Genomic DNA, 5,541 nt, shown 5'->3' on the forward strand with positions numbered 1-5,541 from the left:
ACACCATGTACCCTGTGTCTGTCTCCCAAGCAGCTGTGATTACAGACATGCAGCACCATGCCTGGCTCTTCACTTCTCATCTCTTTGTCTGCAAACAGTCTTTTCCCTTATAAGAGTTGTTTAGGGGATGGAGAGTTTGCTCAGTGGTTAAAGGCACTGACTACTCTTCCTGAGGACCAGGTAGAGAAGCCTGGATTTGAACATGGAGTGAAATTAAACCTGGTCTTTTGGTCCTTTTAGTTTTACAACTTCAGCTCTGACATCACAACTGTGGACTGCCAACACCAGCTCCTGATTGCCTCTTAAAGGGATACCAAATGGTTGCTAGTGAGCCAAGATTTCCTTTGCTTATAATGAGCCATAAATCAAATACACTGAATTTCAAATACGTCACTGGTTACCTTTGACTTTAGGAGATTCACATATGCTAATGTATTCAAAACACATCTGGTCCAGCCATACGAAAACAGGGAAGCAATAGGAAAGGCTGAGACACAAGGACAGCAGAGTGTCCAAGGGCAGCGTGGACAATTTCGCAAGACCCTGGCTCAGAACAGCAATGATAACAAAACAATATATCACAACTAAATTAGGTAGATTGGGGAAAGAGATCTGAAGATTGATTTAATATTCAGAATACTACAAACAAGCCTTATAAAGGGGCCCCAAGTGTGTCTGGGTCCCCTCTACCACATAAAAATACACCAGGAAAGGTTCCACGAATGAAACAGAAAGTGGCCCTTACCAGACAGACTCTTCAGGAGACTTGATCTTGGACCTCCCAATTCTACAACTATGAAAAATAAGGTTTTTGATAAGCAAAAAAAAAAAAAAAAAAAGTAAAGCTTGGTCCTCCCGGGGAGCAGCTAGTCCGTCCCCTTCACCATTCCACGGGGAGCACTACCTGACCGGCCATGGATTATATCCTGTCCCAATTGAAGGAAAATATGAAGCATCTAGAGAAACTGGCCAAAAAGGCAGAAACAAACTCCAAGGCTTAACAGGCCAAGGTGAAGAAGCCCTTCAGCAGAAAAATCTGGAGTGAGTCCACGTGTATGCTGAAATCACCATCCACAAGAATGAAGGTGTAAATTGACTCTCTGAGGAACTAGAGGTTGGATGCCAGTTCTGTGGGCTGGGGAAGGGAGCTGAGGGACAGAAAGCAAAGGCCAACTCAGCCGGCGGGCAGTGGCAGCCAAGGAACAAACTCAGCCCTGGGAAGATGGAGGAGAGGAACCACCTGTAAAGACCCCAGCCAGTGTTGGTGGTACCAGACATCTCTAGTACACAAAAGTCCACAAGAACCTGCTCAGGGCTGTCACACAACAGGATTTCCTGTCTGCAGAGATCAGGGAGAGACTCCCAGGAGCTGCCTGGCAAAGGTGTGGCTCTCATCATCACTGGGCACAGCAAGCAAGCAGGTGTATGTTCGCTGGAAACTGAAAGCCCTGAAGCACTGGACAAGTCCACTCAGCTGCTGGTGAAGCCCTGTCAACCGCACATAGGCAGAGGACACAGAACCTACCATCTTCCAGCTGTGGTGCACAAAGTCACATGAGTCACCCACACACTTGTGTAAATTCAGTATGCAAAACAGAAAGAAACAAACACAGCAAGTCCAGGTGAGGTAGCTAAGCTGGTGTGTAACCCTGCAGGACAGAGGCCCACTGCCCAACCTAACGCTCAGTTTTAAGGCACCCAGCCTGACAGGTTGGAAAAGAGCCAAGGCAGCTATGAGGTTGGACCATGTTGAGGTTGCGCAGAAGCCTCCAGTACGTCATAGGAGAAGGGAGGCAACACCTGTCGAGGGCACGCTCATTCCTCAGGGCCACCAACCTCGGAGACAGCAGCTGGTCCTCCTGGCTGCACACAGAGATTTCGCCCACAGCAGAGGCACCCTCTGGAAGCTGGCTGAACTGGTCTAAGACTCCCAGGCCATTTTCCTCAGCAATCTGCACAACGAGGCCGGCGACCTGCTCCCGAGGTGTGGTCAGCGTGGTGGCAGAGCTCATGGGACCCTCCATTCCCGATGTGTGCACATCCAGGCTCTGCACCTGCTGCTCAGACCTGTCTGTCACTGCAGACACCTTCTGAAGATCCGTGGCATTCGGCGCCTTGTCCAGAGCTTTGGTCACCTGTGCCATATTCTTGGTCACCCCCCCTCATGGTCACAGCTGTCTGCACCTTGGAGGCTCCTGCATCCACACAGGACGCCATCCGGAGCCAGTTTTCCTCCTCATTCTTCTTGTAGATGGCGTTTTCAGCATACCCGCGGGCACACGCCACATTTTCCTGCGGAAGGGCCTTCTTCACCTTGGCCTGCTCAGCCTTGGAGCTTCTCTGCCTTCTTGGCTAGTCTCTAGCTGCTTCACTGAATTTCAACTGGAAGAGGACATCGTCCATAGCCAGTCAGGTAGTGCACCCCTCGGGGCGGTGAAGGGGACAAGATCTTACGGACCAGCGGTGCCCAAGAGATGCTTACCCTTCCTCAGCAGCCGCCTCTGGAAGGGCTTGGAGCCACTTGGGCTGCGCGGTCTGCGTGATGGCGCCAGGCCTCCAGTGTTACAGCCTTTCAGGCCTTTTAAAGCCTCTCACTCTTGAATGTGAGGGCCCCTGACTCTTCTGTCCTTTCAGATACAGGCCGCTGCCCTTCTGCCTTCTCCAGGGAAAAGTCAGGGTGGCCAACAAGGGAAACCGGGACAGTCACCTTTAGCTGCGATCAGCTCTTTTACACCCTTTCGCAGTGAAAAGCTGGCAGGGAGCAGGCAATGAGACTGCCTAGGGTGGCCTGAAGGCTGTGTGTACAGGCCACTGTTGTATTTTCTGTCTCCTGAAGTTTACTCATGTTCTTAAAACTGGTGATTTTGTTCTTTTGCCAAAGTGGAAAGTACACAGCAGATGACTGGTATACCAAGCAAAGCAAAACAGGATGGCATCTAGAAAAAAAATCAAATAGCTGCCATCAAAAATGCAATGAGAAACTGAGGCAGGAAAAGAACACCAATGTGGCAACAGGGGAAACAAAGAAGTTGACGAGATGGTGTTTGATGCCGTTTTTGTTTTTGGTTTTGTTTCTCCAGGTTTGAGGATCCCATTACACTGTTCTTCAGAACATCATTCTCACAGATTTGGAATGCTTATGTCTGCCAGCAAAGCTGTGCCTGAGAGCAAGGCTAACAGGACCATCTAAAACAAAGGATACCCCTGGAGAAGCCTGGTTCTCAGGCAACAAAAAAGAGCACATTGAGAAGATATCCTTAGAAGTGAAGCATGGGCAGCAGGGTAGGCGATGTTCCATGTCCTGGAAACAAGCGACATGAACCATGGTGTAAGTAAAAAAGATCTCAAGATGGAATATTTTCCTACTGAAATGATGAGTTTGCCTCTTCCTGCTGGCGGACTGGAGGTGATAACACTAATCAAAAGGGGGGAAAGGCAATTTCAGATGTGGAAGGAGTGGAACTAAATTTGAAATTCTAAAGTTGCTTTCCCGGATGTGGTGGTGAGCAGGCCTGAGAAAGATGCCCTGTCACACAGAATAACACCTCCCAACATGCAAGCATCTCAATAAGGCTTCCCTGGACTGCTCCAACTAACAAGAAGCGGTTAGAAGATCCCAGGCCGAGGCTGAGTAGAGCCCAGCACTCCTGGCTGTGTGATATATACTCAGATCCTGTTCTCAGAACTAAGGGCAAGTCAGCTGCCAAAAGCAACTTGAAGACAAACTCTGTTAAGTCTATGATTACAGTTAGAGGGTTCTCATTTAGGTGCATGTCTGTAACATGTAGCACTGAGAAGACAAAGGCAGGCAAGATCTGAGTTCCAAGCCAGTCAGAACTACAACCTGACACACCGTCTCATAAAACAAAAACATTAAAAAAAATTTATATGCTCATTGGGAGGGAGGAAGGATAGATATGGGTTCAGGGAAGAATATATCTCAACTATGGAAATCAGTTTAGGGTTTACTAGAGACTTGACTGTAGATGGGATCCCAGGTCCAAGGAGAGATTCCCAGATTGTTCTCTGGTCAGAGGAGAGGGTGCCTGAACCAGCCTTGGCCCATAACCATACTGATGAATATTTTGCTTATCACCATAGATCCTTCATCTGGCAATGGATGGAGATAGGGACAGGGACCCACGTTGGAACACTGGACTTAACTCCCTAGGTCCAAGCGAGAAGCAGAAAGAAGAAGAACATGAGCAGGGAGGGCAAGATCAGAGGGAACCTTCATCCGGTGATGGATGGCGATGCAGACGGAGACCCACATTGGAGCACCGGACTGAGCCCCCCAAGGTCCAAAGGAGGAGCAGAAGGAGGAAGAACATGAAAAAAGAAAATCAGAACCGCAAGGGGAGCGATCACCCACTGATACAAGGGGACTGATCTAATGAGAGTTCACCAAGGCCAGTTGACTGGGACTGAAGGAGCGCTTGATCCAACCAGATTCTCTGGAGGAGGCTGGATTCCCTGAATGTGGCTGGCCCGAAGTCTTTCTAAAAAGTCATTGACAATGACTCTGGGACTTGTTTCCTCTGCATATTCTGGATTTTTGGAGATCCAGTCTGTTTGGATACTCACCTTCCTGGACCTGGAGAGAGCAGGGAGGAACTTGGACTACCCACAGGGCAGGAAACCCTGACTGCTCTTAGGGATGGAGAGGGAAGAAGAGAGGGAGTGGGGGGAGTGGGAGGGTGTTGGGAGGAGGGGCGAAAATGGAAACTTTTATATTTTAATAAAAAAAATATGAAAAAAAATCGTAATGGCATAATTGTAGTTTTCTGGCATTGAGGTGAGGCCTTGTGTTGCCCAGGCTGGTCTCAAACTCATATGCTTAAGCTGTCCCCATGACTCAGCCTTATGAAAAGCTGGGAATAGTGAATGCCTTGGGCACCATGGTCTAGTGGTTTGCCAGCAGGAGAGAGTGTGGCCTAGCATGCACAGATCCTGGCCACTCTAATTCCAACACTGCCAGAAGACAAATCACACAGCAAAAATCCTCGAATTTTGCATTCAATATTTCTCTTAGGGAGAAAGCTTTTCCTGGGGTTCAGTCACTTCTGTTAAGATCCCCCCCAAAATATAAGTATCTCAATAAGGTTTCCCTGGACTGCTCCAACTAACGTCACTCAATGCCTATTCTATTGCCGCCTCCCATCTGACATCAATATATGTGGATTTGTTTTCTTGGCCTTCATGACTGTATGGATCGCAAAGGCTAGAAATGTTGCAGGAACATGGTAGTGACTCCAACCTGTTAAAGACGTGAGAGTTAGCTTCGTAACTTGACAAAACATCACACTGTTTCCCACCTAGCATACTTCGTCCTCTCCCCAAACCTTCATTTGCTGTTGTATTTAGAGGCCCCAGAAATGAATTGCACACCTACAGTATGCTTCTTTCTGATCTTCCCTAAGTCACCATTGATTTTCCTATCAATAAATCACTATGTTTACAACCAATTTGATGTTTAAAATAGAATTACAAACTTTGAGGAAGAGAATAAGGTATGATGTTATTTTACTGACAATTATGTAT

General features: G+C 47.9%; 1 pseudogene; it reads right to left on the bottom strand.

Annotated features, from left to right (window-relative positions):
- Window positions 1–857: 857 nt before the first annotated feature.
- LOC146891545 (charged multivesicular body protein 1a pseudogene) lies at window positions 858–3,291 on the bottom strand (annotated as a pseudogene).
- Between the last annotated feature and the right edge of the window lie 2,250 nt (window positions 3,292–5,541).

This window comes from Myodes glareolus, chromosome 15, assembly GCF_982192425.1.
Source record: "Myodes glareolus chromosome 15, mMyoGla1.1, whole genome shotgun sequence".
Taxonomy (NCBI): domain Eukaryota; kingdom Metazoa; phylum Chordata; class Mammalia; order Rodentia; family Cricetidae; genus Myodes; species Myodes glareolus.